General features: G+C 44.3%; 1 protein-coding gene across 1 annotated transcript in view; it reads right to left on the bottom strand.

Moving 5' to 3' along the window:
- Nucleotides 1-25,611, bottom strand: part of SV2B (synaptic vesicle glycoprotein 2B) — a 70,425-nt gene extending 44,814 nt beyond the window's left edge. The window contains exon 1 of the mRNA XM_083586553.1: nucleotides 25,292-25,611. The gene's annotated coding sequence lies outside the window, so the exon portion shown is untranslated. The remainder of the gene's footprint in view (nucleotides 1-25,291) is intronic.
- Between the last annotated feature and the right edge of the window lie 762 nt (nucleotides 25,612-26,373).

Consider the following 26,373-nt stretch of genomic DNA (forward strand, 5'->3'; position numbering starts at 1 on the left):
AATCAGACGGCGACTCTTGGATTATTGACCCAATAGCAGAGAACCCTTCACAGCCTATATTGGAGACAGATATGTTATATGGGGTAATATTCAGGGGCAGCAACTTCCTGAGTAGGTTGCTAAAACCCAGTCATAGGGGATAGATTTTGCACTTGCAAGATGATGCTTTGAATATTGGCTAAGAGAGTTTTCTGTGACTGCTGTCAGGCTGAAGAGCGAAAATGAAAATAAACCTCAGATTACTCCAGCAGTACTTAAATAACAGTAGAAGAAGGCAAGTAATGTTTCTGATGGATGTGATATTGCCAGTTATAAGAACTCTCCATAGGGTTTATTAAGTGAGCTATCTGTGCTGTAAGATCCTATGTTAGTAGCTGTGTGATACAGTTTGGAGGAGCCGAAAGGCATTTGAAGGTCATTGTGATAACATCGGCTGATTCCAATAGGCAAATTTCAGCACCACGGACAGTGGACTGGTACTTGCTTGCCTAGAGAAATGGGAAAACAAGGTAGGCCATTGCTCCATTTATCACTATAGTATCACCAAGTTGCTTTTTAAGACTCTGTGTTAGCTCTCCCACAGCTAGAGTCACATACTCCCTTGGTTCAAATTACAGGTTGGCAGAAGGTCAAAGAAGATGCATCTTTGGCAAGGTAGGCAAGCAAGGGAGGAGAGAGGCAGAGCTCAAATCCTGCTGGAATATATTAGCAAACCGAGTCCATGAATTATTTAAAGGAGCCATTTTGCTACCAAAAATATCACTGCAGAGATTATTTTGCCTGAAATGCCAGTCTGTAGCTAGAAGAACCCATGTTTGTTGATCATTTTTCTTGTATGTGTGTGGGGGGGACGGGGGAGTATGACAAGTATAATGAGGTATTTTATGCTATTGTTGCACTACAGTAATCTGTTTTCTTGAAGGACAAGTGATCACAGCTGAGGAGGAGTAATTTGTCTTGACAAAAACTTTTAAAGCTACAAGCAAGCTACTTGCCTATCAGATACTGTCCTAGGTGCTGAAATTTGCCTCTTGGTCTCCTACCTCCATCGCTACCATCGTGCAAGGGGTGGGGTTACAGAGAAAGAAAGCACTTTCTGGGGAAGGGGGAGCCCTCATAATTATTGCACATCCATACTAAATGGTACTGAAAACATGTAATGCAAATTTGGGTTTTAAAACACATTCAAAGAGCAACCCTTCCCCCAAGTTTATGGGACTGCACCCACAAATATTCTTGTAGATTCCAGGAGTTATTTACTGAGCATTCATTCTGATACATTCACACAAAACATGTGTGGAGGTTATGCAACACCACCTATTTATTGAACATTTATCATGATACGTTAGTGCTGACATTATAGGTCATTGCCAGCTACTGGTTGTTCCCCATGAAATTTTCTGTCGTTGCCAGGGGGAGTGGGGGGAGAGACAGTGCAAGTTAACAGCAACATGTTTGTACATATAAACAGCCTATCTAGAAACAGCTTTCTGCTGACTGAAGGTGATCCCTCACTTTCAAGAATGCAGTGGGAGTATCCACAGGGAACAAAAATGGTCTAAAATATTTGCCTCTACCCTCAAAAATTAAAAGTTCTTCAAGGCCAGAGGCTTTCAATGTGGTGCCTACAGATGCCTTCCATTGAGACCACAGGGATCTCTCTTCCACAGCACCCCCCCCAAAAAAAAAGAATACTTGAAAGAATCAATCTATTGTAGTCAATAGCATAGCTATGTTTGTGGGCTATGATTGGTTTCAGAGTGTGATGCCCTTGACAGTTTCTCTGGTTCCCCTGTGCGTAAGCAACGGAGCCATGCGACTAGAATTGAAGGTCGCATCCTTAGAAACTTGCCTGTGGAAGCAAGTCTTCAATTACTGGTTATCATTGTGGCATAGATTACCAAACCATTACCTTGTCCAATGCTTATGGTGAGATGAATTCTCTAGCCTTTGGACTAGTAGAATTCATGCCAAACTCCTGAGTTATGGAATCTCTCCCTCAGATTCCCTAAAACTAGACCAAATCACTGCTCAGAGACTGATCCGCCAAAGACTGGATGACATCGATTTACAGCGAAATTATACGCTGGGGGGAGGTGTTTGTTCGCCCCAGAACATTGGTATCACTTTAACTTACTGCGTTCCATCATACCTCTCCTCCCTTTCGACTGTTGCACATAGATTGGCCTTCACCAAAGCGAGGTTTAACGTTTTTCCCTCCAATGTCCTGAGACATAGGTTCTCAAAGGGCCAAGCCCCCGCCGTGTGCGAATGTGATAAGGTGACGCCGGAGTCGCTCCAGCACATTATGTTCACTTGCCCCTTGTTTAATGTGCCACGGGCAAATTTGTTGGGACCAATCATACAGAAACTAGAGGGTACCCCACCAAAATTCCACCTTGCCCAAATCTTGCAGGACAAGGATACCCACACGACCCTGAAGGTGGCTAGGTTCCTAGTTGCTGTCCTTTCCCAAAAGCGACGCCAAGGAGCTCTACAAGCTAATTAAGGCGTAGTATGCCTTTCCATTTTATAGTATTTTATTGTTATAGTGGTGTTTTAGCCCCACACTGGAAGAATGGCAGATGAAGGTGATAGACTACATGGGCTTAGCAGAAATGACGAGCAGAATCCGAAACCAGGGAAGAGAAGCAGCGCAAGAAGAATGGAAAAAATTTAAGGACTATTTAAAGAAATATTACAAAGTTAATTAAAGTTAGAATGATGTTGGACTGGAAAGTAAATGGTTGCTATTAGCAATGGTTAAGACAAGGAGAATAAGGAAGTATAGTCTAAATTTAAATTAAAATAAGGGAAGATTTGCTGAACAATCGATAAGAATTTGGAATACAGAAAGGGGAGGCATGAGGAAGTCGGGGAAGATAGGATATGAAATTAGGATATGAAATGATACATGTTTTTTTTGTTCTGTTTTTGTCTTTGTTTGTTTGTTTGTTGTGTTGTGTTTATATGGAAAAAATAAAAATATTATAAAAAAAATATATATATATAGTGGTGTTTTAGCGATTGCTTTTTTTTTTCCTCCTTACGGCACAAGCTGTTATTTATGTGTTGTTTTTACCTGTATGGGCCTATGGCCGTAATAAATGATATTCTATTCTTTCTCTGGTTCAAATATGCACCTACAGGCCCCAAAAGGTTGACAACAAATAAAAACAAAAAAAAAAATCCTTCCAGTAGCACCTTAAAGACCAACTAAGTTAGTTCTTGGTATGAGCTTTCGTGTGCATGCACACTTCTTCAGATACACTGAAACAGAAGTTGCCAGATCCTTCTATATAGTGAGAAGGTGGGGAGGGGTATTACTCAGAAGGGTGGTGGGAATGGGTGATTGGCAGATAGCTGTGATGAGCCTGTTGACGACTCTTAACGACTGCAATAGGTCTTACAGGAAAAAATCAGTGTATCTGAAGAAGTGTGCATGCACACGAAAGCTCATACCAAGAACTAACTTAGTTGGTCTTTAAGGTGCTACTGGAAGAAAAAAAAATTTTTTTGTTTTGACTATGGCAGACCAACACGGCTACCTATCTGTAACTGGAACAAATAAAAAGAATACCAAGTTCATTTAGTGAAGGGTATGGCATTTTAGGAAATCAACATATACTGGCATGACTCATCAATCACAAGTAAGCAAAAACTAATTATGATCATCTATGTTCTCCATTAAGCTGCATACCTGCAGCTGTTAATTATGTTGTTATACTGCTGATCGCATGATCAGTGCTGTTGTGCAGGACTAGGCTCACCTATATTTGTTCAATGAATGTGCTATAATAACCAGTTCCCCTTTAATAGCTCTTAACGTGTTTCAGGCATCAAAGTATTGTAGAACAATGAAGTGGTGGGAAAGAGAGATCACAAACCTGGATATCTATATTTTATTCAAAGAAAATAGAAAAAGAGTTGAAGAGGTGGGAGGTGGGAACAGAAGCATGCCCCTTCCCATAGATTTCAAGTAAAAATAAAACCCTAATACTCCAGGGATGCTACCCCATAATGTTCAATTTGAATCTCAGCTGAGCATTGCATCTCCCATAGAACCCAGGGCTTTCAAATGAAGCTGAACACTGAGATGGCTTTAGAAGAGAATTAGGCAAACTCACAGAGGATGAGGCTATGCTCCACCTCTACTGTCAAAAGCAGGGTGCCTCTGAATGTCAGTTTCTGGGACTCACAGTGACAGAGAGTACTGCTGCACTCAGGTGCTGCTGGTGAGCTTTCCATAGGCATCTAGATGTCCACTGTATGACACTGGGCTAGATGGACCTTTGAGCTGAGCCAGCACGGCCCTTCTTATAGGGCGGCGGGTGGCGCTGTGGCCTAAACCACTGAACCTCTTGGGCTTGCAGATCAGAAGGTCAGCAGTTCAAATCCCCGCCACGGGGTGAGCTCCCATTGCTCTGTCCCAGCTCCTGCCAACCTAGCAGTTCGAAAGCACGCCAGTGCAAGTAGATAAATAGGTACTACTGTGACGGGAAAGTAAACAGTGTTTACGTGTGCTCTGGCTTCCATCACGCTGTTCCGTTGTGCCAGAAGTGGTTTAGTCATGCTGGCCACATGACCCAGAAAGCTGTCTGTGGACACACACCGGCTCCCCGGCCTGAAAGCGAGATGAGTGTCACAACCCCATAGTTGCCTTTGACTGGACTTAACCATCCAGGGGTCCTTTACTTATTTTTATTATTATTTTGAATTCATATTCCCAAATAGGTGATTAGAACCGTTCAACCCACTGTTAGATTTGAGTCTCTTAAACCAATCTGTACTAAAAGCGCCTCCATAGATACCTTACATTTCCTCTCCGAAACAGTGTAATCCAATGAACGATGTCATAATTCAATTTAATATAGTGACAGGTGTCCTTCAATTGCATGTATGTCTAATACTTCAGGAATCCTGAGCCATATGAGTAAGGGGGTTCTTTGCATCTAAAGGGGATTCTTAGAATGTAATTACTTTCCTATCCGTCCCCCAATGATTACTTCAAGAAGTTCATATTCCACATCACTTTAATTTTTATTTTATTTTTAAGAACAGCTTTTTGCAGAAAAATAAGAGCTGGTTGGGTGGTGGTGGAGGAGGTTGTTTGTTTGTGATTAGAAAAGAGTAGTAGAAGTTTTTGTCTGATTTTTAAGGAATTGTGGTATTTTTAAGTCTGACATTTTAGAAGTGTGAATACTTGAAAAGATTGACTAACAGCATTATGGCCAACAATAAGTTAGCAGAATGTTCCTGCAACAGGCGATGCAAACAGATCCCATTGGTCTTACTGGAAGAAAAATCTGTAGCCTTATTTCAAAGCCAGGATGCTGGGGAAATTGTGCAGTTGTTATTTGAAAGTTCTGACTTGCAGGAGAAAAAATGTCAGGGACAAAGTCACAACCCCATTCAGCAAATAGTTCACACAAACATATCACATATCTCTCCCTTTCCCATGTACACACACACACACCCCAATGGTCCCCATTTCATCCATTTCCCAAAATTTCTGAGGGTTGAGTCCAATTCATAGAATTATGTGTAGAACATATTAAGCTCATGGCTTATGCAGGGGTTACATTCCAGGGATTGTGCCTAAAGCCAAATTGTGTATAGTCAAAACACATTGGATTAAATTGCGGGTGGGATTGCCAAAGTCATTTTCCCCAGAACCCCATCCCCTTTTAATTTTTTCTGTCAAAATTGTCATGTGTATGATGCTGAATTTGCACAAGTTAAATGTGTGTAAGTTGCAGGCTTACTGTACTGCAAAACACAGTAAGACATAAATCTGTCCGCAGCTTACTACCAGATAAAGTACATATACGATTGCAGCCTTAAGTCACAAAATAATGGATAGATCTATCTTGGGCCTTCATGCATTGTATGGTTTCTTCACCCTACCCCCTACTGCAGACTTGCTCTTTGGTTTTATTGAATTTTTCTTTTTCCATTGTGCTGTTTAATTTTTCATTATGTCCAATGGGTAGGATCCAGCTGGTATTATTGCACTCACAGCAGGGCTTTTAGTGAAGGTTGGTGGTTTTTTGTTATTTCCACCTGCAGCTGCCCACACCACCTCCAACCTTGTTCTCCCAGAGACCTCAACTTTCTGGAGCTCATTTCAGGTGGTGCTAGTAGGGGCTGGAGTGGGGAAGGAGAACTACCAAAAACCATCTTGCCTCCTCCGGAATCATTTGCTTTTCAGCATATGCTACCAGGTGGAGAGGGCTATTTGCAATTTTTGTGAGCGACAGACTTCTGGACCTGTTTGCAAGGCTGGTTATGAGGAATGTAGCCTTGGAACTGAATTATAGTCTATCCACATATTCCCACTACTCTGACAATCTAAAAACAGAGAAAGAGTATCAGCAGTTTTGTCAAAAGCAAGATTCCAGCCATAGATGCTGATGAGCCACGAATCTAAACATTATAGCTGAAACATATTAGGTAAAATTTAGTCACAGAATTAACCACAGCCATGCTGGCTGGGGCTGATGGGCGTTCTAGTCCAAAACATCTGGAGGGCACCAGGTTGAGAGAGACTGTCCATCATCAACAGGCTTAAACAAGTGCCCAGTGAACACAACACAACCATTCTGCAGCAGAGTGAAAAATCTGTCTTCCCACTCTGACAGTCTCTCAGCAACATAAGGATCTGAGCCCCTTAATTCCCTGCCTTTCTGCCTGCTTCATTCCATCTCTACTCTTATGGATTGTCAGATGAGAGTCCGTGCCTGAGAATCCGCAGTGAGGGGGTTCCCTGCAGTATGATGTCATGGAGAGAGAGAAAGTTGGCTCGGCTCACCAATCAGGTGGTTTATTCTTCCGCTGGAGTAAACCCATGCATTTGCCTGACTCCTGCTGTCTTTTTTCCCTGGGCTTATCCACACTTCCTCTTGTCCCACTGCTTTCCCCCAGAGAAAACCACTCCTTCGTTTTCTCTGGATTGACATTTGCTCTGATTTAGAGCTAAAGAGCAGGTTTTCCCTCAGAAAGGAGCAGGGCAAGGGGAAAATGCCTAGAAAGCATGAGTCAAGTGGCAAACCACTTGGACCCCATTCTTTCTAAGCATGGCACAGCTTATCCTTCTAGCCCACCAGCCCACCCAGCCCCTGCCTGTCCAGTTACAGCCAGCCAGTTGTCCATCTCACCCTCATCTCGATCCTGACATGATGTCTTGGCAGGGCTGTCTTAAGCATATGCGGTGCTGGGGTGCAAAGATCTGCCCAGCGCCCCGCCCCCCCTCCGATGCACAGGAGGGCGGAGCCAGCTGGCTGCCTCAGCTTCTCGCTGGCTCAGTTGCCCCCGAACTCGTGACAGAGCCACCCGCAGCAGAAGAGCCCATTATGGTGCTCCAACCAACGGATGGGCTCTTCCCCGGACTCAACTCTCAGGCCCTGGACTCTCAACCTGGTGCCCCTGAGAGCCCGGCACCCGGGTGCCCCGCATCCCTAGCGCCTATGGGTAAGATGGCCCTGTGTCCTAGGCATTTGGCAGAGAAGAGCATGAGGGTTACCATGACAAAGCACTTCCCTCCTCACCCCCTCTCTTCCTCACCCCTTTCCCATCTTGTCTCCCTCAATTTCTATTTCTCTCCATAGCCAGAGTGTGTCTAGTCGTCTGCTGCATTTTCCACAGCTACCTTTGCACTCAAAGCAGTTTAAAAAGACTAAATAAACTAGCCTGGGAACTATATTACATGGTAATGATTAAAATATCGTGGCAGTACTAACAGTTCAGCAATTAACAATTTGTTTCAAATGCATCAGGGAAAATTAAGCGTGCATAAGGTTTACCAACAACAGGCTAATACACATCCCAAAATACAGTGGTACCTCGGGTTACAGACACTTCAGGTTACAGACGCTTCAGGTTACAGACTCCACTAACCCAGAAATAGTACCTCGGGTTAAGAACTTTGCTTCAGGATGAGAACAGAAATTGCGCAGCAGCGGCGCTGCGGCAGCGGGAGGCCCCATTAGCTAAAGTGGTTAAGAACAGTTTCAGGTTAAGAACAGACCTCCAGAATGAATTAAGTTCTTAACCTGAGGAACCACTGTAAAACTAAAGCTGATGAATGAGGGGGCAATTCCCATTTTGCCTCAGGGGGCAAAACAGAATAGCTGCCCCTGCTGATGGTTGTTTCCAAGTGGATGTATTTAGTGTGTCTGTGAATTCTCTTTTAACATGTAGTGAATTGTTGTGCACTATAGTGTTATGCTCATTATTATTATTGTTATTTATTTAATTTATAAACCGCCCTATACCCAGGGGTCTCATGGTGGTTCACAGAATAAAAACCAACATATAAAACCACAAAATACATAATAAAAACAAGCCCACCTCCCAAAAAACCACATTTTAAAAGGGCATAGGATGGAAATCAGATCAACCAAAGGCCTGGTTAAAAAGGAGTGGGATGGCGCCTAAAGGTGTATAATGAGGGCACCAGGTGAACTTCCCTGCGGAGATCATTCCACAGATGGGGAGCCTCTGTAGAGAAGGCCCGGTCTCATGTTGCCACCCTCCGGACCCCTCAAGGAGGAGGCATATGAAGAAGGGCCTCATGTTAAAGTCCTTTTGTATTACTATGTATTGAATCATATTGTGATGTCATGGATTTATAAATAAAATTAGAATTATTTTTACAAGAACAATATTGGGAGAGAGGCACCTTCCCATCCCTTCCACCCAGCACACAGAGTAGCTTTTGGTTTATTCAGAAGGGTCACCTCTTTCAAAGAAGCTGAAGGTATCTAGAAATGTACCTGCCCTGTAATATTCTACATGAAACACAGCTGAAAGCAAAGGAGGCCAGTTCTCTCCTTGAAGTGCGAGATCAGATGGTTCCTATTTTAGACTCTAAGCACAAATGGTATTAAGAGGCAGAAACCGAATCCCCGAGTGACCTCCTCTATGACTCCTTGGAGAATAGGTTGTGTTGAGATTGTGCTTCCTTTCTCTTGATCCAGTATTTAAAGGCCATAATGCAATGCCATATGGAGAGGAGTGAGTTAATCCACAGTGGGCAATGGAAGACAAAAAATGTTTCCCCTGGAAATACGGCCTTTCAGAAGGAGAAGCACTTCTTTCCCTGTGCAAACATACAAAAATAACATGCCAGAGAGAGAAGGCTAGCCTGAAAACCTTCTTCCTGACATGCTAGATTTATATGCGCAGGAAGTCACTTTGTCTTTTTCACTCTGGGGAAATCTCCAGTACAGCTTTATCCACACCCAACAATCTGAACTGGTACAGTCCAGAAACAATTACATCACACAACTTTATGAATTTATTTAAAATGCAGTATAAGCTGCCTTTCATCAATGCAGAGTCCAGGGTAGGGTACAGAACATAATTTGTGTTTTTTATATTAAAAAAAACCCAGCATGGGGACAGTGGTTTGGGAGCACTGGGAAAGAGGTGCTAAATGTCAGGGACTGGACAGGGGAGGAATGGTGGAGACTGCCTCCCCCTCCTGAACCTTCCAGAGAAGAGGAAGACAATATAGATTTAAAACAGCGGTTTGAGGAAGGTCATGGCTCAGAGGTAGATGAAGAGCAGAGTTGAGAAATAATGGGAGAGGAAGGGGGGAAGCAGAGCCAGAGCAGCTGACTGACACGTTATCACTAGAAAGCATTGCCTTCTCCCAGGACCCAGCGAGCATTGAAAGTAGGAGAGCAAAGGGCTTGGAGACAAATGGCCCTAAGTGGCCACTGTAAGGTGGGTGCTGCTGTTGACAATTGAGGAGAGAAGGGGGGTGGAGATTACTCGGAGCAACACCATTACTCCAAGAGGCTGCATTTTTAAGCCTCTCTCTGTGAATATTGAATGAAAGAACTTGGTAAGAGCTTCCTTGTTTATCTGTTCCTGGCATCCTACTGTGTGTGTGGGGGGGGGGTCAGATTCCCTGATGCCTGACACTAAGTGGTTTAAGGTCAGCTAGTAGGGAAAAGCCTTTAGCAAGGAGGGAAAGTAAGATCCCTTCCTTTGTTCCAAGTGGATAGTGCCTCCCCATCTACAATAAGGGGCATTACTATCACCAAACAACCCACCACTATTACCCTGGTGTTAGATGCCATGAGACTTTACCATATATATATATATATATATATACACACACACACACACACACGCACACACACACACACTATATACATACAGGATGCGGGCGGCGCTGTGGTCTAAACCACAGAGCCTAGGACTTGCCGATCAGAAGGTTGGCGGTTTGAATCCCCGCGAGGAGGTGAGCTCCCGTTGCTCAGTCCCTGCTCCTGCCAACCTAGCAGTTCGAAAGCATGTCAAAGTGCAAGTAGATAAATAGGTACCACTCCAGAGGGAAGGTAAACAGCGTTCTTGTTTGCCAGAAGCGGCTTAGTCATGCTGGCCACATGACCCGGAAGCTGTACGCCGGCTCCCTCGGCCAGTAAAGCGAGATGAGCGCCGCAATCCCAGAGTCGTCTGCGACTGGACTTAACGGTCAGGTGTCCCTTTACCTTTACATATAACATTTTCCAAACATTTTCACAATAACCTTCAAACCAGATAATTACATTGTTTCATAAGTTGACTTCCCACCCTGGACTCCACGGTGTTTTTACTCTTCCCTACTGCATTAAATCTTTTATCTATTACAAAAAAAGTTAATCTTTACAATAATTTTATCTTTTTCCTTCCGCTGCTTCCATTTCGAATCCCATTTGACGAGACTTTACCTTGAAAGCCTGTTTAATCTTCGTCCCTCCAGATGCTTCCGAACTACAACTCCCTGGCCATTGGCTATGCTGGCTGGGGCTGATGGGAGTTGTAGCCTGGTAACATCCGGAGGGGACAAATGTTGCATTTTTCTGTTGTATTTTAAATTGTGGTTAAAAATTACAGAGGCCGTTGTGAGGTAACTCCCCATATGGGTCCATTTTCAAATCAGGAACTGTGGGCAGGCAGGGAGGCTGCAGCGTGCTGGAGAAATCACTGCATGCCATCCTTGTAAGAACAGACAAAGAGCCTGCCTTCTGGATGAGGCCAAAGCGGGGTCAACTAGTCTAGCATCTTGTTCTCACAATGGCTAACCAGATGCCCCAATGGGAAACCATCCAGCACAAGAGCACTCTCCCGCTCTGATAGATATTTGCTTGCTTCTAGCTTAGGGGTCATCAACCAGCAGAATCTAACAATGTCTCTACACAGCCAAGCCTTCCCCTTCCCCCAAACTGGTGGGCCTTCCTTCTGCAAGGCTGTCAAGATATTGAATGCTCAATTTTTAAACAAAAAACACCGTTGCAGAAGGAAGAGGAACCCCTTCCAGGCATTTCCTGAAATTTACGCCAAAATTATTTTGATTAAAAAGAAGAAGAAGCCAGTGCAATTTAGACACATGCACTTCAACTCAGAGCTGCCCCCCACCACATTAGTAACATCTTTTTCTTTTGGACAGACTGCAGTTAATTAACACAAAAGCAAGCACAGGAATTAATTACAAAAGCTGCTAATTAATTCCCCCCCCCCTCAGTATCACTCCTAACAACAAACTCGAGTAGTGAGTACTGACAGGGTTATAGACCAAACAGAGTCGCTGAGAAACAAGGAGTGGGTATTAGCGGGCTCAGAGAGCCACAGGGGTTGCAGAAATAACCCAAAAAGAGAAGTTTTTTGGGGGGGAACTGTAATGGCACAACTCCCCCCCACCCTAAAAAAAGCACAATACATTCTGCATATGCTCCATGGCCACAGAGTACTGAATGCCTTTTGGGGGTGGAAAATGGGAAGGGGAATGGAATGAAGCATCCTGGGGGGCTGGAACAGGGGAAAAGAATGTAATGTTCACTGTATGCCATCACTCACTTCCTCACTACCAAACAGCACAAGTAGTTCATGCATTGGTTACCTTGAGACTGGATGACTGCAGTGTGCTCTGAGTGTGGCGTCCAGAACAGTTGGAGACAGAACACAGCCATTGCCACTAGTAGCCAAGGAAGGAAGGATGGAGGAATAGGGGGTGGGAAGGGGCTGTTTGCTCAATTTCTTTCTGTCATCATTTCTGTAGAAACCCCTGTCGGTTTAGCACATCAGTTTCCAAATCCCAGTGTGCCTCAAAGTCCTCTTTCAAGCTGGCTTCCTCTCCTTTTTCAATCAAGCACCTTTCTAACATGCTCTTAGCCTGCCCCCATCCACACACAATGCTAAAGCAGAACATTATGTTCCACTGCGTTCAGAGATGAAAGGGAGGCCACCCAAGAATCAGCTAGCTAGGGGTGCAAAAAAAATATAAAATGAAAAGCAGAAAGTGTGGCTACACATACACACACAAGTAAAACCTCAAAAAAAAACAATTTAATGCAAAATATTGCTTTATGTTCTCTGAAGGTACTTATAAGTCTGGATACAGGAAGCAAACATATCAAGGGGGGTGAGGAAAGTTTTGTGTAGCCTTCCCCCTGATGGACTACATTTCTACATGCAGGCTTCCAAGGTTGTTTTTCAGGCAGGCACCTCTGCAGTCCACTGAAACCAAGGGTCTCCCCATGTCCTTTTGGGTCATGTTTAGGGTGTTTTGGGGGTTTTTAAAGAAAAGAATGGAACCACCAAAGCCGAGGTAGGCTGGTAGGGAAGAGATCCCTTGCATCCATCTTGATTTATCAGGCCTGCAGCTTAGCATAGCAATATCCCAGAAGTCTGAAGTGCTGAAAGTTAGATTTACACCTGGAAGGCTGCTCTGAAAACAGGCCAGCATCACTAATGAGGTTCCTGAGACCCTCCTGAGTGAAGGGAGTGGCTGACAAGCCAGGCTCGCCCTCATGTCCTCCAAGAAGATTGCATGGATGAAAGCACGCCAGCCTGGCTACCTCAGGGAAGAGCCTCATTAGTGAAATGCATAAGAAAAGCCTCCCCCTCTTCCTCTCCCCCACCCTCGTTTTTCTCTGCCTACACAGTCGAAGCCAGCTGGTGCTTTTTGTTCTGTGGTACTGTTTAAATATTGAAAGGATTTTTCATCCTGGACTTGGCAGGTGGGGGTGGGGCAGGGTGGGGGTGGGGGAGGACTGCAGGAGGATGAATCAGGCCTGGCTGGGGTTGGACGGCTGCAAGCTGGACCACAGTCCTGCCTCTCGAACAGTCTCGCGTCTGCAAAACAGGATCCAGCCGTAACTGCCTTCCCCACGCATCCCTTTCTCCAACTCCCTCCTGGCAGGCTCCAGCTGGGCAGAGTAAGGAAAACAGACCCTCCCAGTGTCCCTATTTTCCCTGATTTACAGAAGCCATCCGGGTTTCTGATTTGATCCTGGAATGTCCCACTTTTTCTTAGGACGTCCCTATTTTCATCAGAGAAATGTTGGAGGGTATGGAGTTATGAGACCCCCAAGCCAAGGAGATAAGTAACTATACAACCTTTAGAAGACCTTTGGTTACCTACTCAATTCATTCCGGAGGTCCGTTCTTAACCTGAAACTGTTCTTAACCTGAAGCACCACTTTAGCTAATGGGGCCTCCCGCTGCCGCCGCACGATTTCTGTTCTCATCCTGAAGCAAAGTTCTTAACCCGAGGTACTATTTCTGGGTTAGCGGAGTCTGTAACCTAAAGCGTCTGTAACCTGAAGTGTATGTAACCCGAGGTACCACTGTATAGAGGTTTATTAATGTTTGATGTTTTGTTATCTTTTTATATATGTTGTTATCTTTTTATATATGTTTTGTTATCTTTTTTATATCTGACTGGCTAGGGCAACCCAGTCAGATGGGCGGGGTATAAATAAGAAAATTATTATTATTATTATTATTATTATTATTATTATTATTATTATTATTATTGAATAGTACATCCTTATTTTCATTTTTGAAGAAATGTTGGAGGGTAAGGAAGAAATGGATGCAGCTTGAAAGGAGCTGGGTACTGGGGCCTAGATTTAGCCCCCCATCAGGGACTCTATCTGGCATTCAGGACTCTCCATAGGCCATGCCTGCCCCCCAGTCCTGCCCTCTCTCGTGGGCCCTGCCACACACCCTCCTCAATTGCTCTTCCCTGGCTTGAATACAACATTGAACTGTGAGAATGCCTCTCGCTTGCCTTGATAGAAGATGGAGGGAAGTTTGCATGTAGAAACCTCTGACAACAGTCTTATCTGCTGCCCCACTCACTTTTGGCACAGACTCCACCTGCTTTTGTTTCGGGCCATGTCATCCCTGGAAGGTGTCCCTTGAGGAACGGTGTCCCTCGGGCTGAAGAAGATTCCCTACTCACACTTTAAAGAACCACCCCCACCCTAAATTTACTTGAAAGTATATTCAAGCATAGCATGACCCTTGAATGTGTTGTCTGCTGTGGCTTGGTGGGTACCAAAGCCCACCTGCTAAGCCCTGATTCCCCTGAATCCTCAAAGGCAGAGTCCTTCAATAACAGTCTCAGAGAAGAGATAGATATACTCCCCGGTCTGTCTCATGGGGAGCCATAGACGTTGGAGCCTGCATCTCCTCACCTAAACTCAAGGGAGATGCTGGTCCACAGACTCCTCAGGAGATCAAGAAAGCCCTGGGGAGAGAATTGCACAGCTGGGAATCCCACTGAACCATCAGTGGCAGAAGAAAGCACCAGCCCTTTAACTTGAGGTTGAGGGCCTCCAGTTAATGACTACCTCGCAGTGCTATAAAACTCATCCTGTTACTCCAGAATCTTGTTGAGATTGCATGTCTGTTTGAATTCAGCTGCAAAAGCACTGTCCATGGTCCTGAATTCACATCTAAGTTGCTCTCCAAGGTACCACCTTTGGACTTGTCCTACCTCACCCTTCTGCCTGACTGGGGAACCAGGAACTTCTGACCAGGAACTTTATGAACCACCAGCCTTTCTCACTTCTGGACATCCCTGTGAACTCCAACTCCCATCATCACTGACTGTTGACCATGCTGGCTAGGGCTGATGAAAGTTAGAGTTCAACAACACCTTGGGCCAACAAGGTGCACAGATTCTGTTGGACTACAATCCCCATCATCCCTGATCATTTGCCATGCTGGCTGGGGCTGATGGGGAGATGGAATCCAACAGTATATGGAGGGCACCACATTGACTCCACTCCATTCCCTGCTTCATACACACCATTCTTGCTCCTGAACATGCGGTCTAAATGGGCAGGTCTATCAAGATAGGGGAAAGGGTGTTCCAAGCTCCACTGAATTTCTCCATGTACAAATAATGCTACACTCTGCTTTATAAAAAGAAAGGACAAAAGGAGGGGTCTTTCTTAATCCATCCACTTTCGTAAGCTCTTTCTAATTTAAAAAAGAAACATTAAGCCACAACCATGGAGTTAGAAATCTGTTCACGGAACACGTTCCCACATTACATTCAATGACTGCACAGTCTCTGCACCTGTGTACACAAATAATTTATACTTGTGCAATTATTCATGTATAATGTTTAACGGGTGTATAGTCTCTGTACACAATAGCTGTACAAATCACATAGTGAACACTCTTTCACACAAGCACTTGTACATGTCTAGAGGCAGTTGGCAGCTCTTTACACCTGGTTTTTGACACTTAAGATTTATATTTTTAGGACCCATCTTATTCCTGTGACTGCAAATTGTTTTCAGCTGCTTTTAATAACATAAAAACTGCCAAAAAAATGAATTTTGACATACAGGCACTCCAATTTCTTGTTGTTGCTGCTGCTGCTGTTGCTATTAACTAGTCGCTTTACTCACATAAATGACTCAAAGCAACTTACAGAAACAATGGGAGTGCAGAAAACATTTACAATAAACATAATTAGTAAAAACTGGGGGGTGGGGGTGGAATCTATGCAAATAACTACTCCTGGCAATAGCTAGATGAAACAGTTGGTGCTTTTCAGTTTCAAGGTGGGAAACACAGCTGCGTTGGGAGTGTCTGGAGGTGAGGAGGGATAATGCTCAGCTCATAGCAGCTTAGACGGCTTCAATGTGCTCTCTGCCAGGCTGCTTTTGAAGGGCATTTTGGAAATGACAGCTTGCCCTTCTGATATTTTGGAGTACAACCGGGGCTGCAGGAGTCACTCAGCAGGAGGTATACCATATGTGGCCATAATATTGTACAGAGTGGATGTCATTTGCATGAAGTTCAGTCCCCAGCATTTCCAGGTAGGACTTCCATGAGAAACCCTGGAGAGCGAGTGCCTTGCTAGCTTCTTGGGCTGGCTGGAGATGATGGGAGTTGTAGTCCAGAACCTCGGGAACACACCAGGTTCAGAAAGGCTTCCTGTGATGGCCTGGGATTTGGACTTGGAGGCTGAACCTGAGGAATCCCAGCCTGCACAGAACCAGCTGAGCCAGGGCTGGGGCTTGAGCCTAAAGGGTCCTCGCCTGTGCTGGATCCTCAGGTGCAGGCACCAGCTGAGTCTGCTCTGGCTCCTGAGGTGATGGAGGACCTATTGCCTGCAGGTGCTCCACTCAGAGCCCCGTCAGGGGAAGCTGAGGTTGCCTCTGGGTCCGGTAACCCTCCAGCCAGGAGAGCCTGAGCTGCAGAGGCTCAGGGCAGAGAGGCGGAGGGAGCTAAGTTCCTGCAGGAGGAGTGCTCGCCTCCAGGCCAGGAGAGGCAAGTCACCTGTGGACCGGGGCCGCCCTATGTCTCGGGGCAGATAAAAGCCAGCCAGCCCCAGTCCCAAGATGCGGGAGCAACGTTGTTGGTAGCCAGTTCCTGCCTGCACCGTGCCTTGCCTCTCTGCCGGAGCTCCTGACCTCACCTGACTCCTTGCCTTGGACCCAGCTTCAGCTTTGATGGACTGTCTTCCTACTGCACCCTCGACCTTGGACTAGACTCGGACCTCGCCTCACAGTTAACCCTTGGGATCAGCACACTTCCTTAGTGGAAGATCCTTCCCCACAAACCCCCAGATTAAATATCTTGTGAAGAGGGATTGACTGTTAGACTACTTTGAGAATTGTAGCTCTAGGGGGTCCTCTTGATAATTCTCAGCACCCTTAGCTAACTAGAGCCCCCATAATTCTTTGCGGGTAGCCATGGCTATTTGAAGTGGTATCATAGAGCTTTAAATGAATGCGGCTAGAATGTCAACAAACTTTTCTAGGTATGAGATTTGAGATGCCGTGAAGCCTTTGTCCCTTTTCGCTACTGTTCTGTGCCACCACTTCGGCAACTTTTCTTTGGCAGAAATATCCCTTCCACCAGTTGGGAACTGAGGCCATCTGTTGCTGACAGACCTAACAAGATTCTGCAGACAATCCCTGCTTTCAAACAGCAAAGCAGGAGTTCCTGTGTTGCAGAGTAACTCTCTCTCTCTCTCTCTCTCTCTCTCATTCTCTCTCTCTTTCTCTCTCTCTCTCTCTCTCACACACACACACACACACAGACCTTCTCATTCTCAATGTTTCACCACCCCAGCCCTAAACTACCCCAGCACGCACGCACACACACGTAGACAAGCCTAGCTTAATAAACCAGCAAGTGGGCCTCAGCACCACGGCCACAATCTGAAAGAGCCTCACTAAGACATCACTCAAGTGATAGGAAGGGCTGTAGGCCAGTGGTAGGGCACCTGTCTTGCATGCAGAAGGTCCCAGGTTCAATCCCTGGCATCTCCAGGTACATTTGGGAGAGCCTCCTTGTCTGACACTTTGGAGAGCCTCTGTCAGTCAGTGCAGGTGATGCAGAGCTAGATGGACCAATGGTCTCCCTTGGTATAAGGCAGCTTCCTAAAATACAAAAGACTTTGTATTTTAAAATGCAAGCTGCTGGTAGGAGGGGTTTGGTTTCAAACCAAAGCACTCTGTAAATATAATTCATTAATACATGGCAAAAACAGGCTGCTAGGTTTGCTTAGTGGGGCAAGTGCTGCTCAGGCATGCAAATATTTTCCAGTGTCCTATGGTGGATCCAAGCTATCTCTACACACGTGCAAGTGTTTGTGCAAAGGAGTCTGTGTTTATACAGCTCAACTATGGTACACTTGGGTACACAGACTGTACACTCATTGAGCATTACATATGAATAACTGTATGTATGTATGTACAGTGCGGCTATTTCTGTACACAGGTGTACCTACACATGCTACACTCATTGAAGTTAGCATGTGAACACTCCTTAACCTTCCCAGGGTCAGAAACTCTGCATGCTCAGTATGAATCTAAGTTTGTTTGGCTGAATGCATTTAGGAGCCCTATTCAGACATTCCTGCTTTATGTCGAAAGGTTGGGTGTGGAGCGTGTGGGACTGGGGCCTATAAGGATGTTTCGGAAAGGTGCAACACACACAGCTCTGCCCCCCTACTCTTAATTATGACATTTTGCTTCCACTTTTCCTCCAATGCTATACACAATCTCCACCATTTCATGGCCCAGGATCACCCAGTGAGTTTTCTGGCTGAGTGGGGATTCAAACCCTGGTCTCCCAGGTCCTAGTCCAACACTCTAACCACTGCACTACCTTGGCATCCTTGCACATATTCCTGGGGAAATGCTGACAGATGGGGGCACTAAAGACATTGGGGTCTAGGGTTGCCAAATGGGACCAGCCACTCAACTTTTATAGCGTAACAACAGCTTGATCTGCAGAGATCAAGGGGTGGAGCTTTTTTCAACCCTCCTCTGCAGTATACTTAGCATATTGGTTCATCTCAATATGGATTCTAGCACTTACTGTTGCTGGGGGTGGAGAAAAATAGTCTTAGTGGCTGGAATCCAGAAGTACAATAAGAATGAAAAACAAGGATTTGAAAGAGTGCTTTAATATTTCTCTTTTTTTAATCTCATTAGTGTGATTTGCTTGTCTCTTTTAAAGTAATTGTTTCTCTGCAAAGCCAAGACCAGCTCATGCCACATTAAAAACTGGCTTGTCATTTCTCCCCCAGGGAGGACTGAGGCTGGATCCTGGGCTCACACATTTCATCCAAATAGCACGGCCTGTTCTTCTCATAAAAAGAGAATTGGCTGTAGAGGTGACTCGTGGGCAGGAAGGAGAGTGAGCTGAAACCCAAATAGATGTATGAGGGCAAAGCCAGCATTTTTTCTACTGGTGTATGGTTGCTATCAACGAACCAAAGCTTGATAATTCTGCATTTATACACTTGGTTCCGCTGCAGGGTGATCCACTAAGACCAGCAGGTCTCAACCTGTGGGTCCCCAGATGTTGTTGGACTAGAACTCCCATCATCCCTGAGCTCTGGCCTTGCTAGCTAGGGGTGATGGGAGTTGTAGTCCAACAACATCTGGGGACCCACAGGTTGAGAAAGGCTGCACTAAGACAAAAGTGGGGCAGTGCCCCACTAAACTCAGCTTGCCCTCAGTCAACGCCCGCTCCACCTGGTTGACTTCTTCCTTACAACCAGTCCAGGAGGTGGCACTGCCTGCCGACTTCTTCCTCCTCCTTAGCCTCAGTGTCCCCTCTGTAGAACACAGCAGGGAGAAGGAGGAGGATCTAGACAAAACTAGAATTAGTTGGCTCTGTCTCTCATTGGCTCTGGCTCCACCTACTGGTGGGCTCCCTGCTTTCTCCCCTAGCAAGTCCAGCAGGCACTAGATGCCACTGTTCAGTTCAAAACATTCATAGAATTGTAGAGTTGGAAGAGACCCCAAGAGGCATCTAGTCCAATCGCCTGCAATGCAGAAATATTTTTGCCCAAGGTGGGGCACGAACCCCAGACCCTGAGATTAAGAGTCTCATGGGGTGGATTTTTCCTGCTAGCAACAAAGCATGAGCTGCTGGTGGGGGACAGGGAAGCTTTTAGGGATACGGAAGAAATTCGCTTGGTTCACCTTTTAATGCAAACCTACCAAAATCTGCACATCTCAAACCAATACCAAAACACAACTCTCCTTTGAAAGCCACACTTCTCTGAATTTGCAGTGCAATTCTCCAACCAAATAATATGTATGAAATGTACATATACAAGGGGGAAGTGTGCTTTAAAATGCATCTGTTAATGAAAATAGCATACAGGATGTGTTAGGGAAAATTGCTTGCAAACATGTGTATTTGGGGGGAAATTCCATATAATATGGAAAAACGTGCACTAAATCACTGGCAAATTTTCAGGAGGATATTATTATTATTACCATCATCATCATCATTAATTTTTTTTAAAGCACCAACTGATAAAGAATTTGATGAACTGAAGACTGGAAAAATGAGAAACTAGGGGAAACCAAAATTGACAACTTGCCCCTCTCCCAAAGGCAACTCTTAGGCAAGATCATTGTCAACAGGGGCATCGCGAATATATTCTAAGGGTCAGATGATGCTCTGCTTTCACAACACACACACACACACACACACACACACACACACACTGGGAGGCAGTTTTCTGCTATTAAGCAGGACCAGCTGAGGCATCAAGTCCCAGGAGAAAGGGTGGGGGAGAAGCATGTGTTGATAGGCGCAGTGGAATGGGGGGGGGAGGCGCCGTCATTTCACAGGGAGGAGGGATAAGGCATGGGGCAGGGATATAAAACAGACCGGGATAAAGCGAAGAAGCTGCAAGCTGGCAGGTTTTTCCTCTTGACAACGTCACAACAGAGAAGCCAGTCAATGTTTCCACCAGCCAGCTCAATCTTTAATGAGGCAGCTACAAATGCAGAGAAGGTTTTTTTGCTCAGCTAGGCCCTGCCATGCTTAAAGCACTTAACATGGGGGGGGGCGTCTTTTTACTTTCAGAAAAGGGTAGAGCTTATAAGCTTTAAAAACATTTTGGTATGGCCATCAGAGCTGCTGTGTTTCTGAAATTCACCTCGCCACAGCCCAACTCCACCTTCAGGGGGCAGAGTTTAACCTGGGAGCCCCTTTGCCCTCACCCCAGATATTTTGGGGGGCAGAGTGTGAAATGAATGCTTAGTGTGTGTGCTAAGTTGGTGAAGAATTTCAGTTTGAGTTGCATTTTATCGTGAATCTACTAAATTTGCACTCCCTGAATCAATTCACAAATGGAAAAGGAGCTAACTCCTGAAATGTGGACATAGTTCTGGATTTTGCAATGCAGTCCTCCAACCAAAATAATATGCACTGAAATGTGTATATATTAGATAGAGCGTGCATAAAAACGCCTGCATTTGTGAAAATAGCACACACAAATGCATTATATCAAGGAAAACTGCTTCCAGAAATGTGTATGTATGGCAGACAAAATTGTTTGCAAAATACATGTATCTTAGGAGAAGCACACACTAAAGTGCTGGCGAATTTTCATGAGGACTTTTTCTTTTTAAAAATTGCAAAGGGATGCAGGAAGGTGGAGAACATTCATTGGGAGAATGAAAAATTTAAGAGAAACCAAAACTGACAGATTCACACATCCCTAGCTGAGAGGCACACAAGAACTGTCTTAATCTTTCACCTTCCCTCTTAAAACCCTTATGGGTTGAGATGCACTGCATCATGGAACCATATCCCATGATGCAGCAATATTGTATCACCCATTTTTAAACAGGGCCAGTTTAAAATGTACCATAGAGACAAAGAAATGCAATGTTTTAAGTAGCACTTAGATCCAACTGTATCGGGAGTAAGTCCCACTGAACTCAATGAGACCTTGCATTGTACTAACCATGCTGTTGTACATTTGTAAATACTTCCTTCATCTCATCTTAAGACAAAAACTATCTGAAGACAAATGTTTATAATTTACATCTGTTACACACACACACACACACACACACACACTTCTAGCATGGAGGAGTTTTGTGTAACACAAAGGCTTCTACATCACACTGTGAGCATTGATTAGAATTTCATCAACACATCCTTTTCCAGATTATTCAGCAACGGATGAGAGAGGAAATTGGGTTGGTTTGTAATTAAATATGAACCTGCTTAATTTGCACTTCTCAAAGCACTATGAAAACTGAACACGGTCATCTTTTAAAACTTAACACTTCTCTGAATTTTTCAGTACAGTTCTCCAACCAAATCAATGTCTACAAAAAGGTGTGATTTAGGAGAAGTTGTGCAAAAAAAATATGCATATGTGAATGAAAGTAAGGCACTTAATTGCATTATAGTATGGGAAATAGCATGCAAAAATTTTGCGTACATTTCTCTTGATATACACGTAACAAGAAAAAAGCTTACTAAACTCCTGATTAATATTAAAAAGCCTTTTTTTAAAAAAAAAAATCAAACTCATGCAGAAATGTGGCATGGTGGTTGGAAAAATTAGAAAATGAAGCAGACAGATTCACTCATCCTAATCAGCAAATTTCACCTACAGAATTTAGAGTATTGCTCAGACTGTATTCAGACTGACAGCATCAAATACCCCAGACTTAACACCAACACAGAAGAAGATTCTGCCAGTGATATCCAGTACATGTTTACTCAAAGGTAAGTTCTGCTGGGTTCCATGGGGCTTTCCCTCAGGTAAGTGGATATAGGCTTGCAGCCTTAACTGCTTCTAACTATTGTTAGATGCACACCCAAACCCCCTCTATCCCATACATTTGAGTGGAATATGTCCAACAGTATTAAATATTATGCCTTTTGTGCAAGTAAATCTCCTGTGATTTTATACACTTCTAATTTAGATCACAGTGCCTTGTTTACTTTCTTGCAAGAAAATCTCACTTTCCTGACTTTTAGCAACCTTGATATGTTATACCTGCAGGTGAATCAGCCATTAGTAATAAGCCAGAATGAATAATTTAGAATCGCACGTACTGTATCTGGAGTTACTTGTATCTGATGTTATTCATGGCTTCACGGGTGATAAGATAATAAAATCAAAACACTGAATCAGCAGCACTTTCAGAATGTTGGTATGTTTATGAAACAGGTAGCTAATATTTGTAGTTTGAGCAAATGAATCAACTAATTAACCAAATCCACCATATCAGCAGATCTTAACAAGCCTGAAAATTAGGCACTAACCTGGTCATATGTGACAAGCAAAAATCTGTTCTAGCACCCTTTTTTATAAATTGTGTTTTCCCAATTTCCCCTTCAAAGGCCACATAGTCATATGTGTGATCAGGAGGACTAGTAAGGTTTTGGGGGCTAGTAATTTTATGGACCTATCCACAGGGCTGATGTACAGTAAAACAGGCAGAAATGAAACAATTACTGGGGGAAATAAAATTATCCAGACTTTGCTCATGATCAACTTTGGACCAACCAATCCAAGAAGTAGAAAAAACACCACCCTCATTCAACTTTACCAGTTTAGATGCAGGCATCATGCTTTTTCCTAGATGCCTTTGTTTCTTGGGAACACGAGTCCTTAGGATTCTTAATGATCCATTGAGCAAAGCATTTGAAGATGCACATATGTCATTGCCTCTGAACCAAAATAATGCAACGGCTTACCTCATCTCAAGTTCTTCCCTTGCCCTCCTTCCTGCATCTTATATTGGACTCAAAGGGCACCGTCTGGCCCCTTTAAATTCTTGCCAGCACAAATGCAAAGACTATTAGCCAGAGAACCCCATTCGTAGCAACCACTCAAAGGATTAGCAAACCCCAGCTGCTTGGTAGAAGTGAAGCCTCACATTAAGGTTTAATGTAACTGTAGTACAAGCCTGTAGGGATGCGAGAAAAGGGGCACACGGAACGAGCGTTGCAAACTGAAAGCTACATTCGCAAATTTTCCTCCTCCTGTATGTCAAACCATCAAGGGAGGTGTGCTTTACAACAATAAGCATACAGTGGACTTTGATCTCAGAATAGCAATGGGTGACTCTGTCCATTTCAGTTTCTCTCAGTTTCTCATTTTTTCCAATCTTAAGCTCAATTCTCCACAGCAATTTTTGGATATTTATATGTATTTTTAAATCCTTATGAAAATTCACCATCCTTTTACTGCAAATTTCTCCTAATAGACACATTTTATTGCGATTTAACCTGGCACACACATTTCTCCAAAGCCATTTCCCTCTAATAAAATGCCTTTTTATATGTTGTTTTCACTAATATGTGCATTTATATGCACACTCTACCCTGACATATGCATTTTTGTACACATTTCTTGGCTAGAGAATGGCAGAGCAAAATTCGGAGAGGTGCAAATTTCCGAAGATGGCTGTGTGTCGGTTCGTATCTGGATTTTGAAAGTGAGAATTATGTATGTTTGCCTTAAATGAGAACTAGTTCACATTTCTCCCACATCTCTATCTCAGAACGGTTACTGAGGTGGGGAATTCCTATTCCTTACCCGTCCCACTTGTGCTAGTTTTGCATACTATTCATAAGATGAAGCGAAGCCCCAAATGCAAGGTGGGCAAGGTCCATGTGTTATGGCCAAAGGTCATCATTGCAGATTGATTGTACCCCACACCAGTAAATCCATGTCACCAGATAACAGGAGAGTGTCAGGAACTGCCAGCTGAGGTTCTTGGAGCCAAGCCAAGGAGCTACAGCTTTACGTTTGGCAAAAACCTAGCAGTGCTCTCATTAGGAACATACATTTGCCAACTCAACATGAGCAGGCTTTGCAAATTTAAAATAAATAAATAAAAATAAATCAAGTTCATTTCTGATGCAACTGCATTTTATTTTTATGGGGATGGCAAAATATTTGTTCCTTTCAATATCCCTGCTCTCGTCTCCGGGGTGTAGGTTGGGTAATGATCATTATTCAAAATGTCCATTCAAGCACTTCTGGTGTGTATAATTTAGGGTCGGGGGGGTTCGTTTTGTTAAAAGTTCCATTCAATTTATGTTCCCACATGGTCATTTTCACCCCTCACCCCCCTGGTACTTTTTTCTCTATCTCTTAAATTTTGATCCAGAGATATCAACTATATGCAAAATATAAATTCGCTAGCGTAATAAAAAGTTTATTGCATTCAATTTTTTTATTGGATTTCCCCACCTCTGCTTCTGAACTGATCTTCACTTCTGACCTGCCCCCAAGGCCAATCTGGAACAGGACATTTGCTAGAAACCACCAGTTCGCGGCTAGCAAAACGCACCAGATTGCAATGTAACATCTTTTGAAGCCTAGTGCTGGTCTCCAAATGATACCCAGACATCCTGTGCGTTGGGGGAGGGGGAATAACCAAGCAACACACCCATCCGCAACCCTTCTGGTAGTCCAGGTACACTCAAGAGCTCTTTTAAGACATAACCCACACATCCTCAAATATGAGCTGGGGGCACCGATGAACCTTCACCACCCGAATGAACCCTTGACGAGCTCTGGGGACTTTGCAATCTCCCTTCTCCCCTCCTCCCCTCTCCGCCATCCCTTCCTGTTCCCTGCCTTTGCTCTTCGGATGAATCCTTTACTGCTGCACCGTAGCTGGACTTCCAAAGAAAAGTAGGGCCAAATGCACCCAGGAATTAAAAGGAAAAGAAAAGAAGGAGCATTTCTTACCAGAATTAGTCAATGTTTCATTCCAGAGCTGCTACTCATTTGTTTATTTGCTCCCCGGTCATTTTTTCCCCCTTCCCTTCTTCTCCTTTTGCCTCTTGGCCCCTCAAATGTGGGCGTCAGAGGGGGATCAAGCAGACCAAATGTTCTGGCAAGCCGAGCGGATCAACCCACTGAGGACAGGCGTCCAGGTAAGGAGAGATCAGCAACGAGAGAGTCCATCAGCTAGGAAGAGAGAGAGAGGGAGTCTCTCTCTCTCTCTCATCCACAGACATACACACACACATACACACACACCCCAACAACAAAGCTATACGGGGAAGCTGCAGGCAGAACAGATGGGAGGGGTGGGGAGGGAGGGAAGGAGGGAGCAGGGCGTCAGGGAAGACTAACGTAACAGATGTGTTGACTTTAACTTATACAGAAAATTGATTATGCTTGGCGCAGAGGGAATGGGGGAGAAACAGAGAGAGACAATAGTCGTTATTAGAAGGAGGGACGCTGTTTGGAACACCAGGCTTCAGTATTGCTTTGTTTCTCCTATTTTATTCTGGTATCCGAAGGAGCAGGACATGTGTGTTGGAAGGGTGGACTCTTTGCTAAGGGTGAAACACTGAGCCAGATGGATCTCTTCCATTAAACGACAGCCTCCATCCACTTGAGAACTGCGAGGACAGTGTGGTACAATATTTAGATGTAGGACAGGTGTGGAAAGTCAAGAGAGAGGTCCACCTATAGGTTCCTAGCTGCTGTTCATCTGCGCCAAGCACCACCCATATATGGGACTCAACACAAGCAAAGGAGAGTCATAGAATCATAGAGCTGGAAGGGACCCTGAGGATCATCTAGTCCAACCCCCTGTAATGCAGGAATCTCATCTAAAGCATCCATTACAGGTGGCCATCCAACCTCTGCTTAATAACCTCCAATGAAAGAGAGTCCACCACCTTCAGAGGGAGTCTATTCCACTAAGAACAAGACATTTTGAGGGGCTGCAAAACCATCTGACTTCCCTTGATACTGTCTAATTTGTGTGGCAATCAAAAATGTACTGTTAGTGGACTTCCTTGTCTTTCCGAGTTTCT

Source organism: Podarcis filfolensis (assembly GCF_964270895.1).
Source record: "Podarcis filfolensis genome assembly, chromosome: 14".
NCBI lineage: Eukaryota > Metazoa > Chordata > Lepidosauria > Squamata > Lacertidae > Podarcis > Podarcis filfolensis.